The sequence below is a fragment of the Pristiophorus japonicus genome, chromosome 11 (assembly GCF_044704955.1).
Source record: "Pristiophorus japonicus isolate sPriJap1 chromosome 11, sPriJap1.hap1, whole genome shotgun sequence".
NCBI classification, from domain to species: Eukaryota; Metazoa; Chordata; class Chondrichthyes; family Pristiophoridae; genus Pristiophorus; species Pristiophorus japonicus.
In genome coordinates, this window is record NC_091987.1 from 129,338,509 (window position 1) to 129,363,255 (window position 24,747).

General features: G+C 42.8%; 1 protein-coding gene across 9 annotated transcripts in view; it reads right to left on the minus strand.

Moving 5' to 3' along the window:
• rb1 (retinoblastoma 1) overlaps positions 1–24,747 on the minus strand; it is a 456,612-nt gene that overhangs the window by 200,284 nt on the left and 231,581 nt on the right. The window lies entirely within an intron of this gene.

The following is a 24,747-nucleotide window of genomic DNA, read 5'->3' on the forward strand; positions in this document are numbered from 1 at the left end:
ATCTCTTCTTTTTAAATTTTTATCTCATTCAGTATCTCCACTAGCTCCTCTTTCACTATGACTTTGGCAACATCATCTTTCTTGAACACAGATGCAAAGTACTCATTTAGTACCTCAGCCATGCCCTCTGCCTCCATGCGTAGGTCTCCTTTTTGGTCCCTAATCGGCCCTACCTGTACTATTTATATGCCTATAGAGACTTTTGAATTCCTTTTTAAGTTAGCTGCCAATCTACTCATCATACTCTCTTTGCCCCTCTGATTACCTTTTTTTACTTTCTAAAAACTTTCTATATTCAGCCTGATTCTCACTTGTGTTCTCAACCAGACATCTGTCATACACGCTCTTTTTCTGCTTCATCTTACTCTCCATCTCTTTCAGTATCCAAGGAGCTCTGGCTTTAATTGCCCTACCTTTCCCCCTCGTGGGAATGTACCTCAATTGTACCCAAACCACCATCTCTTTCAAGGCAGCCCATTGTTTAATTACAGTTTTGCCAATCTTTGATTCCAATTTACCCGAGCCAGATCTGTTCTCAACCCACTGAAATTTGCCTTCCTCCAATTAAGTATTTTTACTCTTGATTGCTCCCTGTCCTTCTTCATAGCTAATCTAAACCTTATGATACGATGATCACTGTTCCCTAAATGTTCCCCTACTGACACTTGCTCCACTTGACTCACCTCATTCCCCAGAACCAGATCCAATAATGCCTCCTTCCTCATTGGGCCGTAAATTTACTGATCAAGAAAGTTCTCCTGAACACACCTCAGAAATTCTTATCCCTCCCTGCCCTTTACACTATGACTATCCCAGTCTATATTAGGATAATTGAAGTCCATTATTACTACTCTATAGTTTTTGCATCTCTCTAATTTCCCTGCAAATTTGCATCTCCATATCTTTCCCACTAGTTGGTGCCCTACAGACTACACCTAGCAATGTAATGTCGCCTCTATTATTTCTTAATTCCAACCAAATAGATTCTGTCCTTGACCCCTCCAGGATGCTCTCTCTCTCCAGCACTGTACTCCTTAATTAATACTGCCACCTACCTCCTTTCTTTCCTTCCCTATCTTTCCTGAACACCTTGTATCCAGGAATATTTAAAAACCAATCCTGTCCTTTTTGAGCCAGATCTCAGTTATCGCCACGACATCATATTCCCACGTGGCTAATCACACCTGTAGCTCACCAACCTTATTTACCACGCTGCGTGTGTTTACACACATGCACTGAAAACTTATCTTAGACCTTCTTGTATTCTCTTCGTCTGACCCCACCTAACACCTTACTATTTCTTACTCTAGCACTATCTGTCTCTCCCAATCCCTTGTGCACTTTGTTTCTCTCTTCTTATGCTACATCCTGGTGCCCACCCCCCTGCCAAATTAGTTTAAACCCTTCCCAACAGCATTAGCAAACTCCCCCGTGAAGACATTGGTTCCAGCTATGTCGAGGTGCAACCCGTCTGGTCTATCCAAGTTCCACCTCCCAGGAATCTGAAGCCCTCCCTCCTGCACCATTTCTCCAACCACACGTTCATCTGCATTATCCTCCTATTTCTATACTCACTAGTTCATGGAACCAGAAATAATCCAGAGATAACTACATTTGAGGTCCTGTTTTTTAATCTCTTTCCTAGCTCCCTAATATCTGCCTGCAGGACCTCATCCCTCTTTCCACCTATGTTGTTGGTACCAATATGGACTACAACCTCTGGCTGTTCATCCTCCCCCCTCAATGTTCTGCAGCCACTTAGTGACATCCTTAACCCCTTTAAAGGCAGGTATATCCTTGCTTTGGTAAGGAGACCAAAACTACTCGAGGTGTGGTCTCACCAAAAGTGCTCTACAATTGCATAAATACTTCCTTACTCTTGTACTCCAACTCCCTTGCAATAAAGGCCAACATGCAATTCGCCTTCCTAATTGCTTGCTATACCTGCATGTTAGCTTCCTGGGTTTTAAGTACAAGGACATCCATATCCCTCTGAACACCAACATTTAAAAGTTTCTCACTTAAAAAAAAATGGTTTTCTATTCTTCTGACAAAAGTGAATAACCTCACATTTCCCCCACATTATACTCCATCTGCCACCTTATTGCCCACTCACTTAACCTCTTTACATCCCTTTGGAGGCTCCGTGTCATCCTCACAACTTACTTTCCGACCTAACTTTATATCATCAGCAAACTTGTATACATTACCCTCCATTCAACCAAGTCATTAAAAGAGATTGTAAATAGCTGATGCACAAGCACTGATCTTTGCTGCGCCTCACTAGTAAACTTGGCAACGTGAAAATGACCTGTTTATTCCTACTCGTTTTCTGACCACTGGGACCATTCCAGAATCTAGGGAACCAATGCATCCACCTCTTTTAGAACCCTAGTATGTAGGCCATCAGATCCAGGGGATTAGTCAGCTTTTAGTCCTATTAATTTCTTCAGTACTAATAATTACTTTGAGTTCCTCATTCTGATTGGATCCTTAGTTCCAGTATTTCTGATGTTTTTTCTGTCTTCTACTATGAAGACAGATATAAAATATTGGTTTAGCGTCTCTGCCATTTTCTTATTCCCCATTACAATTTTTCCTGTCTCAGCCTCTAAGAGACCTATGTTTACTTGCGCTAATCTCTTCCTTTTTACATACTTGTAGAAGCTCTTACAATCGTTTTTTTATATTTCTTGCTAGTTTACTCTCTTATTCTATTTTCTCCCTGTATCAATTTTTATGGTCGTCCTTTGCTGGTTTCTAAAACTCTCCCAGTCCTCAGGCTTACTACCCTTCTTGGCAACATTACAAGCCTCTTCTTTTAATCTAATACTATCCTTAATTTATTTAGTTTGTGGTGGGGGGGCTGGACTGAAGGTTGATGTCAAACCGTACTTGGATCTAATTAGTATTTCAAATAGTTTATTTTGATATGGGGAGTCTGGCAGAGTGGGTGAGAGTTCCACAGGTTGAGAGTTCAAATACCACTTGGTTAAGTCTTTGAGTTTGAGTTTAATAAATTTGGTAATTTACAGATTGACGCTAGGGTAAAACAAATGGCCATAGGATGACTTATTATTGGTAGATTTTTGGATACTAAAGGAATCAAGGGATATAGGGATAGTGCAGGAAGATGGCGTTGTGGCAGATCAGCCATGATCTTATTGAATAGCAGAGCAGGCTCAGGGGGCTGCATGGCTTGCGTATGCCCCTATTTATTGTGTGCTTATGTTCTAGATTACTTGGAGTGCTCACAGTAAATAAGATAGATAATATACAGCTTTGTTATGGCAGCAGTACTATACCATGCAATACACAATGCGTTATTCTGTTGTTAAGGTGGAGCTTTGTTTAAACCAGCTGGCCCTTTAAAGCTAGAGAGTCTAACTGCCATAAGTAAGCACAACCCAAGATCATACAGGTTGGAAGGTGCTCAGATACAGCAAACATTTTAAGATTGTTTTGCATCTGTAACATGTGTGCGCACTGATACAATTTTGAATATACTAATAGATATAGATAGATTATAAATGTTTTTGATACACCCGTTATATTTCATATGCAACTTCCCATGCAACACTTTAAAGAAAGTGTTTAATAAAATTCAACAGATATTTCCAATCTACAGAGAAACTTCAACAGCAATAGAAAATATCTTCTAACTGATCGCAGGACTGGAAATCCCCAAGAGCAATTAGCCTCTAATTAACCTTAGGATGTGTCTGCAATTAGACTTTATGGCTATAAAGAGACAGGCCAAATGAGATGCAGCAAAATAATATATTTTTCTGTTCTTATGAATTAGCTTATCCTCCAACTTCTCAGGAAATGCCACTGGAAATCCATCAAATTTTTAAAGAAAAATTAAACTGGGATAGTATTGGTCAACTATCATTGGGTCTCCTGTGACAGTTCTCCACACCTCTTTATTCATAATGCATTGAGGCAGGGAAATGATCCCTGGTGTTGTTTTTCGCACTGTTGGTGGTTGCTCTTTCATTGTCTTGTTCTGCACTACGACTGCACCACGGATTGCAGATTGTAGATACCGTTGACTAAGTTAAGGATCAGCTCATCTGCCTTTTGCTGAAATTTCCTCCATCGAGGGTCCAGCTCCCCCTCCAGACGCTCAAACACCTGACGCGGCTGGCACTTTCTGTACGTGTCTGGGTTACTTAACTGCCACCCAGCACTTGGTGCTGACCAGTCACAGATAGTACTGTATACTGTCAGGTTTAACACCCAACCTGACTAAGGCACGGCAGGCTGGATTTTTTTGTACATGGCGGAGCAGGAAGAGATTTGGATTTTTGGTGTATGGGGTGAGTGTTTGGATTGTGTGTGGGGACTTGCATTCTGCGTAATCATACGTGTCTCATTAACCAGCTCAGATATATGTATCCAGCTCCTAGCTCCAAAAAGGTTAACCATCCCTGTACTAAATTAGTTGAAGCTTGGATAGGGCTATGGGGTGAGGAAAATAACATTTCCATTCAACATTTTGCTTTTTCTGTTCACTCCTACTTCACAAGAAAAGCCCAGAGAGGAAGAGAGCATTTTCAGAAGTTTAACATCCAGATTATGTACTCCAATAAAACCAATTAACCCCATTTTAATTTTGTGGTTTATGCACATCACCATTGATATACTTAAGAAATATACAAAATGCCAATACACAACAAAAAACACAGAACAATGGACTACATGAGAAACAGAGAGGCACTCCAGGCCTCAATGCCCTTATTGAATTGAAATACGTTCTACAATGCCCAACCCACTAACATAATCAGTCATGAACTACAATTAGGTAGAGTGGGACTTGTTCTACAAGGTTATTAAACCCCCCTACCCCCGACTCAGCTGTCTGCAGGCTATATTTTCTTTGATATTGTTTTGGATTAGGTAAGCTGGCTTGCTCCTACAGTTTACATTGCTTTTCATTGCAGACGAGTGACCCAGTTTTATCTGCTTCTAAGAGTCCGTCACGCCGCTATAGAAAACTGACTTAGCAGCATTTGCATTGGAACAGACAAGCTTCCGGAATCCAAATTAAAATTTGCCAGTAATCTACCAATGAATGTAAAGTTCAGATTAAGTACACAAGAACAGTCCAGGTAACTCAATGCCATGTATTTGGAACATGACCCAAAAACTATTACATGACATTATGCGTCAAAGCTAAATAAAATAAAGTTACATCAATAATATGGAGTACGATTATAGATACTTACATCTATCTCTATTATGAAAACAAAACGAAGGAAGGAAAAACATTTTTTTTTAAACCATTTATCCATTTGATACACTGAAAAAATGGAAGAATTCAAAATCTGAAGCTGTTACACATTTATTCACGTAGAATGAAAAAATGCTCTTGACGTAGTTGAAAAACATGGCCTGAACATGCGTGTGATGAATGGAGACCCAACTTTAAGTATAATTTCTCTCTTCCCCATTTCTAAAATTACTTGAATCTGTTTTTACCCTCTGATGAGTCACTGCAAACATCTCTACACATTTACTCTCGCTGCCTTGTGGTTAGTGATGTGGCAATACTGAAGAGCAGTGTCAGGTGAAAACACAGCCAAAGTTCCTTCCCTTCCATCACTTTAGGCAGCTCTCCTCAATTCACGATTGTGACTGTTGACCTACTCGACAATGACAACTCCTAATCAGGAAGCAGAGTACGAAATATAGCTTAGGGCAGGATTCAAACCCAGATGTTACAGCCTATGATGCACCATGTCATCCTGTTGTGCTACCAGACCACAAAAGCACATTAAAACCACAGATATAAGTTAAAGAATAGCCTGCCAAGTTTGCATGGTCGTAAACTGAAGTAACATCTGAAAACCATAAATAATGTATTAAAATAAGGATTAGTGAAAAACAAAAGAACCTGTGGGAATAAAAATTAGATGACAGGGAAGGTCAAGTAGGAATTTTAAGTTATCCGTATTTGAATGCAAACTGCGACATTGCCAGGAAGTCTGTACAATAGGGGGGATGACATAAGATTTAAAAATAGGATGTCTGCTACTTGTTTTGTAGATTCAAACTATGATGAACATTTTGTGTTCTCTGCAATCAAAATAGCATTTGCAAGTATTTCAGCTCCTCTGATGGCTCAATGGATAAATGAATAAAGAGTGAAAATTACAGGTTCAATTCCTAACTTTTGACAAGATAACTAATCTCTGCCAGGGTAAAGCAGTTTATAATGGGTATCAATATCCTGGAGCCAGCGAAGGTTTTCTGGCCCTGCACATTGCATTAGGGAGCTCTGCTCAAAGTGCAGGAGGAGGGAGGCTTGACTCCGCTACGCCCCATAGTAAAACAAGTTCAAACATGAACAGGCTGTTCCATTAGAACAGAGGAGATCAAAGGGTACTGAATAGAGGGGTTTAGAATTATGAAAGAATAGGGCAGAGCAGAAGAAGCCATTTTTGGTGATTGAAGAGCCTAGAATGAAGGGACATGTAAACAAGATTAAATACAAGAGATTTAGAATGAAGAGCAGAAGAAGCCTTTTACAGAGGATTGTGAGGTTGTAGAATGTACTCAGAGTTAATGATTGAAGCAGAGAAATGTCAACATTTAACAATAGGGTAGGTGGTTGAAGGAAAGGGATATGGGAACAGAGAAGGCACATGGGATTAGAACTACTGCTTATGCAGAGGATAAACACTAACATGGATGGTTAGGCCAAAACCGCCTGTTTCCGCTGTTTCCATGTTGTAATTTCTATGCAACAGTCAATTGGTTAAGGGCTGCTGGTACCCCTGGAGTCATACTCCAGCACATCAGCACTCTTGGGAGGAATGTAAAAGATTTTCCCTGCACCATAATTGTACTAGAAAACATAAGAGTGAACATTGGACCAGACTCCTAATCAGAAGATTTGGGATTTGGATATGAAGGTTTTCCTGACTGAACTCACCCATGTTTGATATTGCATGTCAGGACAAGAAAAAGACTGGTAGATTCCAACTTAATTGGACCTCCTGTTGGCTTATCACAAAGTAGCATTTACAAGAGTGGTAAACAGAGTGGTTCCAAATTGATCAGATTTAAAAGTAAACGAGTATTGCATTTATTAAAAGGTAATTAAGAATCAAAGAGTTATTTGCTCTATGAGCAGATAATAGTTACTCAGGTCATTATGATTTGTTTAATAAGTAGTAGATGACAAACAAAAGTGGAATTTTAAAGAGCGTGGACATTTTGCACTGAACTGAACTATTAAATTGAGATCCAATTATATTATGTTCCAAAATATTAGTTATCACAAATTATACATTACAATCAGGCATATATCTTAGTCACAATACAATTCTGGTGCATTATCACCAAGTTATACGATTGATGGCACAGGAAACTTTGGTATAAAACTACAGGAAAATTATGGTTTCAAAAGATGATGTCAGTGCTGACCAGATTTTCATATGGAGACAAATGTAATATAACAAAGATCTGTGATTATGTTTCATAAACTTTAGGCAAACAGATGACTCAGTACACAGGAACAGTACCTCAAGGGATATTAGAACAACTTATATTTATATAGCATCTTTAACACTGAAACATGCAAAAGTATTATGAGACAAATAAGAATTTACACCAAGGCACATAAGGAGAAATTAGGGCAGGTGACCAAAAGCTTAGTCAAAGTAGTAGGTTTTAAGGAGCGTCTTGAAAGAGGAAAGTGAGATAGAGAGGCGGAGAGGTTTAGGCAGGGAGTTCCAGAGCTTCGGGTCGAGGCAACAGAAGACATGGCCACCAATGGTTGAGCGATTACAATCAGGGATGTTCAAGAGGGCAGAATAAAAAGAGCTCAGACATCTCGGGGCGGGGCATTGTGGGGCTGGAGGAGATGGCAGAGATAGGGAGGGGCAAGGCCATGGACGGATTTGAAAACAAGGATGAGAATTCTGAAATCAAGGCGTTGCTTAACCGGGAGCCAATGTAGGTCAGCGAGCACAGGGCTGATGGGTGAGCAGGACTTGGTGTGAGGACTCCAAGGAGTTGGTAAAATTGCCTGAAGATGCACAAAGTAGGAAATGCTGATTGAAGGTATGCACGAATGGTGTGGAGTGAAGACACAAGTCCCCCTTGTTCAGTCATGGACCAAATCATGAACAAGGGATCAGGAAATAAATATAGTGAAGGCAGTGACCATCAAGGTGTAAAGGTAGGCCAGGACCTTTCAAACAACAAGATACAGGTGACATTCCAATTCTAACTAGATCCTAGGTTTTTGCTGTAACAAAAGAGGCTGGTGGTGAAAAAAAAGAAGTGGAGCCCCACCATTAGCTTCTAAAAGGCCCATGTTAAAAGGGAAAGCACAAAAGGATGAAACTGGACTGAAGAAAGTGGAGATCGATGTCGAGGTAGAAGTTCTTTGATGAGTTTACACATCAGAAAAGTTATATGCCTGAAAAGAGAATGAGGGGGAAAAAGGGATGAAGAAGCAGACTGCTGCAGCTGGAATTGTCTTTGTGGACTATGGAAATCACTCAAAGAGGAAAGATGTGTCATGGATGTGAAAGCAGAAGTGTATGAGGTTAACGTCCAGTAAACATTTCTGTATGGGGCGGAGAGTTAGATAAAGAAGCCTTTTGGAATGTGCTGTGCAAGGGTATGGGTGTCAGCCAGGAGGATAACATGATAACACGTTAGTAAAGAGGGACATCCTGTGACAAGGCACATTATGAGGAAAAGATTGTAACGTCCAGGATGTGTGTGCCACATGGTTGGAGATCAACACCATCAAATACTGGAAAGGGTGCCAGCTAAGAAAAGACTGTGTGGAACAGCAGGCTGAAATGGCATGGCTATATACTTAACCACAGGCAGACAGTTGGGTGAGCTGGCAGAAGGATGAGTGAGATGACAAGGTCTTGTGGCAAACACTGCCAATCGAATTGAGAACTGACTTGGTAAACTCCACCCCACCTCCCCCACTCGCCCCCCGCCCCCATCAGTTGCACCTCAAGATGTACGAACTTTTTCCAAACAGAAATACTATCTTATATGAATTTGTGAAGTCCATAATAAATTTGCAGCAAGTATGTATGTTATAGGTGATTTGGCAGTCAGGTTACCACTCAAATTTCACTTTAAGGTTAGGAACATTGCAGATGTTTGACCAGCACTAGTACTGCAGGCTCACAAACAAGATAACAAATTTATGCCACTTTTAAACTATTTCAAGACTTGGAGTAATATTTTGGCTAAAAAGACCAATTATCAGGAAGCATTTGATTTCATTTCTAGAATATTTTATACATAATAAAAATCTACAAAACACATTCAGAACCTATAGAATATCATTTTTACGTCACTTAAGAAATTCAATTTCCACGATGCACTTTTGATGGCTCAATGGATTTACATATTCAGCTGAGTGATAAACTTTCGATTCCATCTCCGGTGATATAGAGTGTCAATTGTCATGTCTCTCAGAGAGAAATTGGCCAAGATTACTGCTCCTGATCATTATCTAGTGGCTTATGGTGGAAGTGCACGTGGGTTAGGGTCATCAACCTTCCAAGATTAATTCCTGGAGACTCCAGGAGAAAGATAAATCTCCAGTGAAAAAGAAGGGCGGTAAGAAAAGGGATAACTAGCCGTGGATAACCAAGGAAATAAAGGAGTATCAAATTAAAAACCAATGCGTATAAGGTGGCCAAGGTTAGTGGGAAACTAGAAGATTGGGAAAATTTTAAACGACAGCAAAGAATGACTAAGAAAGCAATAAAGAAAGGAAAGATTGTGGAATTCTCTGCCCAAGGAAGCAGTTGAGGCTAGCTCATTGAATGTATTCAAATCACAGATAGATAGATTTTTAACCAATAAGGGAATCAAGGGTTATGGGGAGCAGGCGGGTAAGTGGAGCTGAGTCCACGGCCAGATCAGCCATGATCTTGTTGAATGGCGGAGCAGGCTCGAGGGGCTAGATGGCCTACTCCTGTACCTAATTCTTATGTTCTTATGTTCTGACACTGCTGTAAATGCAGGAGAAAATTCACAGGGGAATTAAAAAGTGATTTTTAAAAAATTTTCTTTGAACACTTCAATTTATTAGTTTTAAAAATACTGGAGATGGGGGAAAACGATTGTTTAAGTAGGTGGGGCAGTTGGAAGCACGAAGTCATGTGATGAAGGCTCCAGAAATACGCCCAACCAGAGTTGGAAATTCCAGTAAGTGTAGATCTCGGATTAGGGCAAACTGAACTTAGTTATGATACACCCTATGGTGGATTAATCTGCTGATACTCACCACCAAGGCTTATGCATAATGACCATTTGGAAAGTTATTTAAGAGTGACCAGCATTCCCGGACCACCTGTGCCCAAGCAGAGGGCCAACACCTTTATGAGAGGTGTGTAGAGGAGAAAACTGGGAGGGCAAAAAGTTGGTATCAGAATTATTGCAATATGTAGAATTTTTTTTCAAATGTCATGCATTCCACACCAACAGGAAAGCATGGCTGCAGGAAAGTAAGTGACTGGATTTCCCATGCGAGAGAAAAAACAAATCCACGGACAACTCCGCTGCCTACATCTGCATTGACATTTATTGGCCTTGGTATGTTAAGTACTTTTTAAACTTACAAAGCCATTATTGGTCTATTGAATCTGGCCAATTGTCAGCTCATCACTTTAGTTGACTGGTGATAAGTTCCAGGAAACCAAACACTTATCTTTGAACCTACTGTGAATATGCTGTATTTGTACAAAACACTTAAAAAAAACTTATTTTGTCTCAATTTGACCTTCATAAAAAAAAGTCGACAATTTAAAATTCTCATATTCATGTTTAAATCCCTTCCTGATCTCTGTAACCTTCCCTATCTCTACAAGGGCAGAGCAGTGGCAAATGGAATTAAATCTGGAGAAGTGTGAGGTAATACATTTGGAGAGGACTAACAAGGAAAGGGAATAAACATTAAATGGTAGGACACTGAGAAGTGCAGAGGAACAAAGGGACCTTGGAGTGCATGTCCACTGATCCCTGAAGGTAGTAGGCCAGGTAGATAAGGTGGTTAAGAAGGCATACGGAATGCTTGTCTTTATTAGCCGAGGCATAGAACACAAGAGCAGGGGGGGTTATGCTTAAACTGTATAAAACACTAGTTAGGTCACAACTAGAGTATTTCACGCAGTTCTGGAAAATTACAGGAAAAATGTGATTGCACGTGAGAGGGTACAGAGAAGATTTACAAGGATGTTGCCGGGAGTGGAGAATCTTAGCTATGAGGAAAGATTGGATAGGCTGGGTTTGTTTTCCTTGGACAGAGGAGGCTGAGGGGAGTCCTTATTGAGGTGTATAAAGTTATGAGGGGCCGAGATAAAGTGAATAGAAAGGACCTATTTTCCTTAGCAGAGGGGGCAAAAACCAGGTGGCATAGATTTAGAGTAATTGATGGAAGGTTTAAATGGGATTTGAGGGGAAATTTCTTCACCCAGAGGGTCTGGAACTCACTGCCTAAAAGGGTGGTAGAGGCAGAAACCCTCACTACATTTAAAAAGTACTTGGATGTGCATTTGAAGTGCCATAACATAGAAACATAGAAAATAGATGCAGGAGTAGGCCATTCAGCCTTTCGAGCCTGCACCACCGTTCAATAAGATCCTGGCTGATCATTCCCTCAGTACCCCTTTCCTGCTTTCTCTCCATACCCCTTGATCCTCTTAGCCGTAAGGGCCATATCTAACTCCCTCTTGAATATATCCAATGAACTAGCATCAACAACTCTCTGCGACAGGGAATTCCACAGGTTAAGAACTCTCTGAGTGAAGAAGTTTCTCCTCATCTCAGTCCTAAATGGTTTACCCCTTATCCTAAGACTATGTCCCCTGGTTCTGGACTTCCCAAACATCAGGACATTCTACCTGCATCTAACCTGTGCCGTCCCGTCAGAATCTTATATGTTTCTATGAGATCCCCTCTCATCCTTCTAAACTCCAATGTATAAAGGCCCTGTTGATCCAGTCTCTCCTCATATATCAGTCCAGCCATCCCGGTAATCAGTCTGGTGATTCCCTCAATAGCAAGAACGTCCTTCCTCAGATTAGGAGACCAAAACTGAACACAATTCCAGGCGCGGCCTCACCAAGGCCCTGTACAACTGCAGTAAGACCTCCCTGCTCCTATACTCAAATCCCCTAGCTATGAAGGTCAACATACCATTTGCCTTCTTCACTGCCTGCTGTACCTGTATGCCAACTTTCAATGACTGATGAACCATGACACCCAGGTCTCGTTGCACCTCGCCTTTTCCTAATCTGCCGCCATTCAGATAATATTCTGTCCTCGCGTTTTTGCCCCCAAAGTGGATAACCTCACATTTATCCACATTATACTGCATCTGCCATGTATTTGCCCACTCACCTAACCTGTCCCAGTCACCCTGCAGCCTCTTAGCCTCTCCTCACAGCTCACACCGCCACCCAGTTTAGTGTCATCTGCAAACTTGAAGATATTACACTCAATTCCTTCATCTAAATCATTGATGTATATTGTAAAGAGCTGGGGTCCCAGCACTGAGCCCTGCGACACTCCACTAGTCACTGCCTGCCATTCTGAAAAGAACCCGTTTATCCCGACTCTCTGCTTCCTGTCTGTCAACCAGTTCTCTATCCACGTCAGTATATTACCCCCAATACCATGCGCTTTGATTTTGCACACCAATCTCTTGTGTGGGACCTTGTCAAAAGCCTTTTGAAAGTCCAAATACACCACATCCACTGGTTCTCCCTTGTCCACTCTACTAGTTACATCCTCAAAAAATTCCAGAAGATTTGTCGAGCATGATTTCCCTTTCATAAATCCATACTGACTTGGACCAATCCTGTCACTGCTTTCCAAATGCGCTGCTATTTCATCCTTAGTAATTGATTCCAACATTTTCCCCACTACTGATGTCAGGCTAACCGGTCTATAATTACCCGCTTTCTCTCTCCCTCCTTTTTAAAAAAGTGGTGTTACATTAGTTATTCTCCAGTCCATAGGAACTGATCCAGAGTCGATAGACAGTTGGAAAATGATCATCAATGCATCCACTATTTCTAGGGCCACTTCCTCAAGTGCTCTGGGATGCAGACTATCAGGCCCCGGGGAATTATCTGCCTTCAATCCCATCAATATCCCTAACACAATTTCCCTCCTAATAAGGATATCCTTCAGTTCCTCCTTCTTACTAGACCCTTGGTTATTTGTGTCTTCCTTTGTGAAGACAGAACCCAAAGTATTTGTTCAATTGGTCTGCCATTTCTTTGTTCCCCATTATAAATTCACCTGAATCCGACTGCAAGGAACCTACGTTTGTCTTCACTAATCTTTTTCTCTTCACATATCTATAGAAGCTTTTGCAGTCAGTTTTTATGTTCCCGGCAAGCTTCTTCTCGTTCTCTATTTTCCCCCTCTTAATTAAACCCTTTGTCATCCTCTGCTGAATTCTAAATTTCTCCCAGTCCTCTGGTTTGCTGCTTTTTCCAGCCAATTTATATACCTCTTCCTTGGATTTAACACAATCCTTAATTTCCCTTGTTAGCCACGGTTGAGCCACCTTCCCCGTTTTATTTTTACTCCAGACAGGGATGTACAATTGCTGAAGTTCATCCACGTGATCTTTAAATGTTCGCCATTGCCTGCCCACCGTCAACCCTTTAAGTATCATTTGCCAGTCTATTTTAGCCAATTCACGCCTCAAACCATCGAAGTTACCTTTCCTGAAGTTCAGGACCCTAGTTTCTGAATTAACTGTGTCACTCTCCATCTTAATAATAAAGAATTCTACCATGTTATGGTCACTCTTCCCCAAGGGCCCTCACACAACAAGATTGCTAATTAGTCCCTTCTCATTACACATCACCCAGTCTAGGATGGCCAGCTCCCTAGTTTGTTCCTCAACATATTGGTCTAGAAAACCATCTCTAATACACTCCAGGAAATCCTCCTCCACCGCATTGCTACTAGTTTGGTTAGCCCAATTATTTTGTAGATTAAAGTCACCCATGATAACTGCTGTACCTTTATTGCATGCATCCCTAATTTCTTGTTTGACGCTGTCCCCAACCTCACTACTACTGCTTGGTGGTCTGTACACAACTCCCACTAGCGTTTTCTGCCCTTTGGTGTTCCGTAGCTCTACCCATTACGATTCCACATTATCCAAGCTAATGTCCTTTCTTACCTACAGGGCTATGGACCAAGAGCTGGAAAATGGGATTAGGGTGGATAGTTCTTTGTTGGCTGGCACGGACACGATGATCCAAAATGGCCTCCTTCCGTGCTGTAACTTTCGATGATTCTATGATTCTAACCCTCCCCTGAATGCTCCGTTTCTCCAACTTTGGCTTCATCCTTTCCTTCCTTTTGACCCACTATTGGCAGTGTGCCTTCAGTTATCTCATCCCAAATGCTTCTGGAATTACCTCCCTACATCTCTCCATCTCCCTTTCCTCATGTAAAGCCCAGCTTAAAGCCCACCTTTTGCCCAAGCTTTTGGTTTCCCCGTCTAATGTCTTTTCTTTGGCTCAGTATCCGTTTTTGTCTAATTGCACTTCTGTGAAGAGCTTTAGGATATTTTGTATTTTAAACCTAAAATTATTGTTGATGTTGCTGCTATTGTGCTACTAAACTAAACTGCCTAGATTGGCAAATAGCTATAGATCTGTTTGGAAAGAAAGCCGAGGTACTACAGCCGCGGTACTACAATGATCAAGCAAATAGGATAGCTTTTAAAGTAAGGAACTTAATATTAGGTTTCAAAGTCAAACAGAAGCCTGTGAGGAATAAAGCATTCTTACTGTGTGTTACTGGATTAATGATTGGTTAAGATGTCCTTGTCATCAAATTTTCATCCTTGTTTACAAATCCCTTCATGGCCTCGCCCCTCCCTATCTCTGTAATCTCCTTCAGCCTCACACCCCCCAATCCCCCCCGCATCCCGAGATGTCTGCGCTCCTCAAATTTTGCCCTCTTGACCATCCCTAATTATAACTGCTCAACCATTGGTGACCATGCCTTCAGTTGCCTGGGCCCTAAGTTCTGGAACTCCCTCCGTAAACCTCTCCACCTCTCTTTCCTCTTTTACTGCCGTAATTCTTACGGTGGTTCGGTGTCAAATTTATTTGTATTGTCTTACAACGCTCCTGGGAAGCGCCATGGGACATATCACTACGTTAAAGGCGCTATATATAAATACAAGTTGTTGTTGTCCTTCACACATCTGCACGATATAGAGTGAATTCAGTCATCCTGCACTCCTAGTGGGCAGCTATGCTCAACTGCAGCACAGATCGAAGGGCTACAACACTGTGGTGATAATTCTCTGACCCTGCTCCAATCAAGCATACCTCCCCCTGCTTAGAGCATTGAATTTACCCTTGCATGCCAAATGAATTTCTTTCCAAGAGCAGATGATGGGCTATAATGGCTGTGACTAAACAACAGACCTTGAGAGAGGAAAGGAAAAGTGAAGTCGAACAACCAATTAGAACATCCTAAAAGGACTCTGCTGTCAACAGATAGACATTTTCTTTTTGACATTGTGTACTTTGAAGGTTAAAAGTTTCCTAGACGTTATTAGTGTGAGCATAAGGACATATCTATAGCCATATAACTATTAATTAAATAGAAAGTGAGAGTGTAGGTAGATAAAGGCACCCCCAAAAAGGACAATGTTTTGGATTTTATAAATAGAGACAATAAGCCCCAGTTTGCCCATCCGGTTAAAAAGGTGCGCCGACTTTGTAGACGAAAAACGGCGGCGAAAACATACCTCAGTATTCTCCCTGCTCTTTGGAATGTCGCAGGCCTTGGCATGGCGCAGCACAAGCAGTGGGGGGGGGCGGAGCCAGGTCCCGGTGCTGAAAACAGTGCCAGGACCTCTGCACATGTGCACTAGAGTGTGCACGCATGTGCAGTAGCTCTTCGCCCCCACAATCTCTGCTTGTGCTCTGTAGGCTGTGTGGGAGGGGCCCGAAGCACGCCACCCCTAGTCCTGGCCGAATGGGCTCCCTCATCGGCGGCCCGCTGCCTTATCCAGCCACACCAGTAAAAGGAGGTCTGAGAGAACCAGAACCCCAGCAGGTTGTCGGTGAAACCCTGCAGCTGGTTAGTATTCTGATGTTTTCCACAAGGAAATCAGTTTAGAAGAAGTAGATTGGGTTAGGTTAGGTGTCCAATGTCTGAAACAAATGGAAAGCATTGAGACAAATCATGCTGGCAATATTCACAAGGTGACACAATGGATGGAGTAAATGCACTGCACTTGGTCTATACACTGTGCTGAGTATTTATATGCCATTGGTTAGAATAAAGTAGGAGCCAGCAAAAGAATGCTATTGAAGGTACTGAAAGGGACTGTGTAGGATAGTTTGGACAAGGTTACTTTGTTTTTATTTGTTATTGATTGCTTATTACTTTGGTCTTGGTGCTTTAGGTGCAGGGTTCCTTCTATTTTTTATTTGTTAATTAATTACTTATTACTTTTTGTGCTTTGTTTAGTGCTTTGTAAGTCTTGGTGCAAGGTGCAGGTATTCTCAGCTTCCTTGTATTTTTTTATGTTATTGAATGCTTATTTTTGTGCAAGCTGTCTAATCTTGCTTAAATGGCCAAAACAGGCGTAAATGGCTGGTAACGCTCCCTTTTGAAAAAATAACTAAACTAAAAAAAAAACCTAACTAACTCACTTACAGTGGAGCAAATTAAAGGGGCAGAATTGTGATTTTTAAGATACTCCAAAAAAAAAATCTAGTTGCTCCCAAGAAAATGGAGCAACTCCTGGGTAAACTTGGGCCCACAGAGTGCAAGAATAAAGAAGCAATGATAAAGTTATACAAGGCAATGGCTCGGCAACAGTTCGATTATTATGTATAGTTTTAGGCACCCCATTATAGGAAAGACATTAAGTCCATAAAAAACCTATAGCAGGAATTCATCAAGATGATGCCAGAGATGGAAAACTTGTTAGGAGGACAGATTTGAGATACTAGGACTTTTTCCACTGGAACAAAAACTAAGAGGAGGTTTAAGGGAGATGTTAAAATTATGAAGGATTTTGGAAAGGTAAATAGGGAAAAATTATTTCCTCCGGTTGGGGAGTCAGTGACAAAGCGTCATCAATTTAAACTGTCACCAAAAAATGAGAAGAGTTTAACATAAATTTCTTTATGCATTGCATGTTGAAGCAATGGAATACTCTGCCACAGGGAGTACTTGAGATGGAAACCATTATATCTTTCGAGGAAAAATGGAATAAGGGGAAAAAGGAGGGCAGTGGGGTTAGTTAGTAAAAAACTGGTTCAGACAAGATGGAGCACATGGCCTTCTGTGTTGTAAACTTGTACACGTTTAGCGCTCGAAATCCAGAGTTCCAAAATTCGGAATGTTCCGGAATCCGGACACTGGGCCGATCCGTGGCGGGGTGGTCCGGAATCCGGGAAATGTTCCGAAATCCGAATATTTTTATAAACCGATTACCGCTGCGAGTTGGGCCTAGGCAAGGAGAAAAAACCCAAAAATTCCAAAAAAAACAAACAATAAAAGTTCACAAAACATTCACAAAACCCTACAAAAACTACTAAATCGCTGAAAAAGAATTAAAAAGTAAAAACTTTAACTTACCTTTTTTGCAGGTTTTTCTCAGCTGCCGATCCCTGACATGGAACCACTGACCACCCCCCCCGCGCTCTATCTCCGATCCGATGCCGCTGACCCCTGACTTTCTTACCTCAACCTCACCTCGGCCTGGGCGTTTCCGGATTTGGGACATCGGAAAGACGTTCCGAAATCCGGAAATACCTGAAATCCGGTACACTCTCAGTCCCGACGTTTCCGGATTTCGGACGCTCTACCTGTACAATATGAAAAATTAGATGGAAGGCTCTAACACAAGTTATGTCAAACTGGCCCTCTAATTGCATATCAGGACTTGAGGGTATATTTAGTGATCATGCACTCCTAGTCATATAAGGCTTCTCACTGAATTTGCCCTATGGTTCCAAGAACTAAGTTTTCTTTGGACAGTATGGAGATAACAGGATTATTTGTTGTCTCTCCCAACACAAATGTGCAAGCAATCCTGGAAAATCATAAGAAACTGAAGGAATACATATCGAAAGATATATAGGTTTACAACAGCTCATCCATCATCGAGTGAATACAAGATTTGAGGGTGTGGAGGGGGCTGGCGAGAGAGAAACAGATCAAACACATTGAAGCAAGGAAGAGGAGGTAAATACATCTGTCAAAATACAAACAGAGGCACCATTAAGGTCGATGTACTTTACCCCTGCTCAAGTAATCAGATGTGACATTCTGCACCCGAGAAACTGAGCAGAAACCATAGAGGTTTTGGCAACACAACTGTCAATTCAATGTTCAAAATAAGGCAGGAAAGCGGTGCTGCTTGCTTGTTCACTCTACATCACTGCTATTGTCTGACATGACTTTTCATAGTTGGTTAGTGTTCAAACATCCTTTTTTCACATGCAACTCTAAAAACAGACAATGACACATGGAGATGGGGGAAATAAGGTCAAGACTGATCCTATCCACACATACACATGCTGTGCAGCATTGGTTATTGGGTGGTGATTGGAAATGGGAACCTAGCTGTTTTTTCCCTCCTCCAAAGCAGAGAATCATTAAGGCAACTTGTAGTACCCCTACAGTTCCTGGGCTGAGGCCCACTAATTCACCATAGAGTTGGAATCAAACTTCCCTGGTCTATATGGCTCAATACAACACTAGGCAGAGTATTTATAACCTGACCATCAGGGGATGTCTGGTCACACCAGTTTAAATTCATTCTTTGTTTGAGCCTACACGTGAGTATCTGCACGGTATGAAATTATGGAGATGGGTGGTGGGATATTGTGGTCAAGCTCGATTTCCATCCTCATCCAATGTTCACACATGTACAATTTCAAGGCACAGGACAGTGATCTGGAGAGAGTACCCTTGCTGATTTTTGCCTCCTTAGCCTGGGGAACAGCAAAGCCATTTGCAGTGGTCCTACTTCCATTCTGATTGAGATCAGCTAATTCAGTACAAAACAGGGATCAAATGTGAAGCGTCACTCAATTATTGTGGCAATAAAATAAATGCAGCTAAAGGCTATAAGTCAGCTGTGGCTCAGTGGGTAGCACTCTCTGAGTCAGAAGGTTGTGGGTTCAAGACCCACTCCAGGGACTTGAGCACAAAAACCAAATCTAGGTCAACACTCCAGTGCAGTGCTGAGGGAGCGCTGCACTGTTGGAGGTGCCGTCTTTCGGATGAGACGTTGGCCCCAAGTTTCGTCCCGCGGCGAAAACGGCGCACCTCCGAGCTGGGCGCCTGTTTTTCGCGCCGAAAACTGCGCCTAAAGAAAAGTCCGATATTCTCGAGCTCCAATGTCTGCTTGGCGCGGCGCACTCTTCGCAGCAGGGGGCGGAGCCTAACACTCGCGCCGATTTTCTAATTAGTAGGGGGTGGGTACAATTTAAATTAGCCTTCGTGGTGCCGGCAACGCATGCGCAGTCTCACACAAACATTGGCACTCGGCCATTTTTAAAAGGACTGCAGAAAAAGTGAAGATTTGTTTCTTGGACCCCTGCAAAGGCTTGTAATTTAATTTTTTTTGATATTTCTGTGTGTGAGGGAGTGCTTTTAGCAGCACTGCTGAATAAATCACCTGCTGAAATCAGTGAGTTCAGCTTTTCACTGCTAAACTTGCAGAACCGGTGCTGCATTGGTGCATGCAAATTAAGGACTGTGTGTTTGGAGAAATAAGAGTGCCAATTCAACTTTGCAATGGATCAACGTCCACCAAGAACAAAGAATTTCTTGCATGAGGAAGTGGAGATATTAGTCAACGTAATTGAGCAGAGATGGCAGGAGCTAGATACCAGCAACAGAGGTCGCATAAAAGTGCCACCAAAAGAAATGAAGAAACGCTAGAACCAAGTTGCAGAAGATTACTTCGCAGTGGTGCATACCAGGAGATCTAGAAGTCAGCGTAAAACCATTGCATGATACGTGGTGTTGACAATGCAGCACCCATTCTGCAAATTTAAATATAAAACTGTCGATGTGGCTGCCTCTCCCTGTCCAAATGGCCTCAGTCCCCCTCACAGCTCGAAGGCTGCTGTTGTATCTTCGGCTGCCGTTGAGCCACTGACGCCGCCCCTAAAGCGTGGCCGAATGACCTCAAGCACCATAAAGAGCTGCGTGTGTCAGGTGTTGATTCTTCGGCTGCCGGCCAGCCACTGACGCCGCTGATATCCTATGGCCGAATGGCCTCACGTCGGTCCACTGCTGATTCTTCGGCTGCCGGCCAGCCACTGACGCCGCTGATATCTCATGGCCGAATGGCCTTGGGTCCATCCGGTGCTGCTGCTTCGCAGCCAGCCACGAAGAGAATGAAGGCCTGCCTCAAGCACTGCAGCTCAGCTCGAAGCTTGCTGCCGCTGCCGTCGAGACACTGACGCCACACCCCTACCTGACTCCAACATGAAAGGCCTGCCTGAAGCACAGCAGCACGAAGGCTGATGCTATTTCACACAGATGGGAACATGGTTTATTTAATCCTTTCTTTGCTTATAAATTTTTATTCAGGTTGGATTTATTTGTATAATATTTGTATAAGTATAACTAAGGATTGATTGTAGAATTTAATGACTTCCCTTCCCCCCCTCCCCGCCCACCTCGTTCCCTACGCCTAATTTGTAACCTACGCCTGATTTTCTAAAGTGTAGACAAGGTTTTTTCGAGCGTACAAAAATCTTCACTTACTCCATTCTAAGTTAGTTTGGAGTAAGTTTTCACTGACGAAACTTTGAAAACAGGCGTAAGTGGCCGGACACGCCCCCTTTTGAAAAAAAAAATTCTGTTCCAAAGTGAAACTGTTCTAACTGACGAGAACTGGAGCAAACTAAATGTCGAGAATTCCGATTTCTAAGATACTCCGTTCTACACCAGTTGCTCCTAAAAATCAGGAGCAAATCATGTGGAAACTTGGGGCCGTTAAACCAAGGTCTCGTCAGTTCTCTCAGCTGGACCTAAAAGATCCCATGGCACTATTTTGAAGACAATTATCCCTCAATCAACATACCAAAAGCAGATTATCTGGTCCTTATTACATTGCTGTTTGTGGGAGCTATCTGTGCAGAAATTGACTGCTGCGTTTCCCACATTACAACAGTGCCTACACTCCAAAAGTACGTAATTGGCTGGAAAGCGCTTTGAGACGTCCGGTAGTCGTGAAAGGCACTATACAAATTCAAGTCTTTCTTTTCATCCCCTCTGCAATTGTTTTTGTTTTGCAGAGCCCTGCTCCCATCATTCATCGCTGGAGCCCTGTCCTGAGAAGGCATGTTCTGGCAGCAATCATTGTAGCCAGTTCAAAAAAAATACTGAACTGCACATCTAGTTCCTACATACTACCCTTTCTTTTGTCTCCATAGAATCCAAGAAAAACAGCCACTCTACTGCTTAAACGCTACTCAGCAAACATTCAGGTATTCAAAAGTCGCTGTTAACTGGTGGATTTTTCCAAAACTTTATAGTTAAACGTAAACTTTAAAAAAAAAAATGCATGAAAGTTATTTTCAAGTGAAAACTAGGTATGTGAATAATTTAATGTACTTGAATACTCACTATAACACATACTCCAAGAACCAGTTAACTTCCATGTAATTACTTTCAGCTGACAGGCTTACAAATGCCCTCAATTTCCACTTGAGGTGGCCTGAAAATTTGCCTCAGTTGGTAAACCGGACATGAAGCTGCGCCATAGACCATAAGGGCCCACATTAGGCTCTTAGTTAATGCTGCGTTAGTGACAGATGAGATCCTACAATTAGACTTTGCGCCCCTGGTCTACACAAGAGAAAATTAGCTGGTCTTCCCACTCCTGATTGTTATTCAGTGATGACTTACTGATCTGCCCAAGTGGAGTCAAAAGGTTGTGGATTCAAGTCCCACTCCAGGGACTTGAGCACATAAATCTAGGCTGACACTCCGTGCAGTGCTGAGGGAGTGCTGCATTGTCGGAGGTGCTGTCTTTTGGAAGATGCGTTAAACTGAGGCCCTATCTGCTCTCTCAGGTGGATGTAAAAGATCCCATGGTACTATTTCGAAGAGCAGGGGAGTTGTCCCCAGTGTCCTGGCCAATATTTATCCCTCAATCAACGTAACAAAAACAGATTACCTCGTCATTATCACATTGCTGTGTGTGGGAGCTTGCTGTGCGCAAATTGTCTGCCGCATTTCCCACATTACAACAGTGATTACACTTAAAAAAAAAAGTACTTAATTGGTTGTAAAGCGCTTTGAGATGTCCAGTGGTCATGAAAGGCGCTATATAAATGCAAGTTTTTCTTTCTTTCAATAGTCACGTCGTCAGCCAATAATTACCAGTGTGACATTGAAATGTGACATATGAGAAATGCAGCATGCTTGTGAAGAAAAGGTCACTTTATATCTATGATTCCCAAAGCTTTCCACCACTGATGGGTTTTCCTTACCTCATGTTTTCATCAGTTGCAGACTAATTGATAAGAGATTGATTGCTATGATTAGCCAACACCTCCATTATCATCATTGTATCATGCAACTGCCAGGGTGATAGTAGGCGAACGAGATGGACCTTGGTCTTTTTTCGTCTAACAACTCCTATGCACCTATCAGGGCTTGTACACGAGGGACCAATACCATAGGTGATAACATCGGAAGGGTGCAGGGTAAAAGAGAGGTTGTAGCTATGCAGGTAAGAATCAATGCCAACAGGAGAGGAGGAGGACAAAAAAATTGGGCAGTGTGCTGAAATGCTATATTTCAGGATGTAAATGTGAAAACACAGAAGAGGTTGTGACCTCAAAAATTAATAATCTACTGCATGGCCAGTTTAAAAAAATTGCTTGTAATGATTCGTTTAAAAAATTGATATTGGCGGTGCTTTTCAGACAAATATTCCAGGGCAAGGTTTTTGTATTGCCTTAGTAAGTCTCCTACTCATAACAGGATGAACCAACAGTGAATCAATGTTGTCATTTAGCTCTACGTGAATTCAGCTTCAAAAATATCAAAAACAGTAACCGCTCCAAGCTAGTCCCCAAAGTTTGGCTACCAACACGTGTCTTATTTTCCAATGCGCAAGTCAGTTCTCAGCAGGCCTAGCTGCCTCCAAGAGCGACCTATACTCTCACTCATGGATCGGCCTTGACTGTTGCCAGGCTATACCTTTGCTCTCTGGGACCAAAGACACAGGCCCCAAGTTTCCCCAACCCCTTTTTCCAGCGCACTTACCCGTGGTGCGCCAACTTTCTACTCCAAAAACGGCACCAAAAATGTAGCTGCTGATTTCTCCCCACTCTGTGGACCGTGGATTGCGGCATGGCGGAGGGGGGGGGGGCGAAGCTACAACCCTGCGCCGTAAACAGTGCCGGCAGCTGTGCGCATGCGCAGTAGCTCCTCGCCCTCCCAATGCACCCCGATGCTCGCCGCCCCTGTCCCGGGCCGGGTGGCCTGCCACACAGGCTGGCCGCTGCCTTCCCGCCCCGTGGAGCTAATCTTGGAGCAGCACAATACAGTGAACCTGCCCCTCACCGGCAGCGCAGGGCACCGTCACTTTGCCCACACACACCGCATCGGCCCTCTGCTCCTCCTTGGCCTTCATAAAGATTGGAGGCGGGAATATGGCAAAATGGGAGGGAACCCGGGCCCCAGCTCGCTGTACAGACATTTGGGCTACTTCATCCTTGATGCACTCGATGTTGTCGCTGAGCTGCCGGAGTCTGGCCATCTGTTCCAGGAGTTGAGCCGCCGGACTGCCTCTTCCCTCTGTGGGCGCAGAACCAGGGGCTCGGTGAAAGATGACCCGAGCACTGATCTGCTGGAGGCTCTCCAGTAACTGGCTGGTCTTCCTGCTCAGAGCCCCGATTGCCGTGTCCTCCGCCTTCCCCTCCTTGGTCACCGACAGCTTCGGGACGTGGATCGAGGGGAGAGCCGCCAACTCGGCCCGCATCCAGGCAGCCTTTAGTTGGTTGTTCTCGTTCTTGAGTTCTTGAGTTGTTTGACAGAGAGTCGTCGATCCTCGATGTGCTGCAGCAGTAACAGCGAGTCCCTGATCTGCATCGGGCTGGAACCCCCCCGAAACCTGCACTGCCTTGGAGATCTCTCCTGCTGCTTGTTGCGAGCCTCCTGCCCGTAGCCCTAGCCGAAGGGCTTGCGATGCGTGCTGCAGTTGGCGAGGTAGGACTTTTTATTTTTTTAGTAATTGTTTTATTTTTCATTTATTATTGATGATGGTTTTTATGCTTCTTTAATGTTGTGAAGGTGTTTAGTGCTTTGCAAAATCCTCTCACTTTCCTCCCTCCCCCCTATCTCTGGCTACCTGTGCTGATTTCTTAATTTACCGCAAGGTTTTTCTGACCAGACACAAGTGGCCTCATACGCTGGCCTGTTAGTTTGGAGTAACTTTTAGCTGGCTAAACTTGCTTAAATGGCCAAAACAGGCATAAGTGGCTGGTAACACCCCCTTTTAAGATACTCCAAAATAATCTAGTTGCTCCAAAAAAAAAACGGAGCAACTCCTGGGAAAACTTGGGCCCATTGCGTGTGCCCCTGCAGGGAGAGAGTGTACATTCCAGATCAGGCAAACAAAAAAGACAGTGGGCAGATTTTTCAGTCTATTTTTTTTGGAGACTCAAGTAAGGCAATGGGTTTCTGCATGTCAGACACCCAACTGGCCAA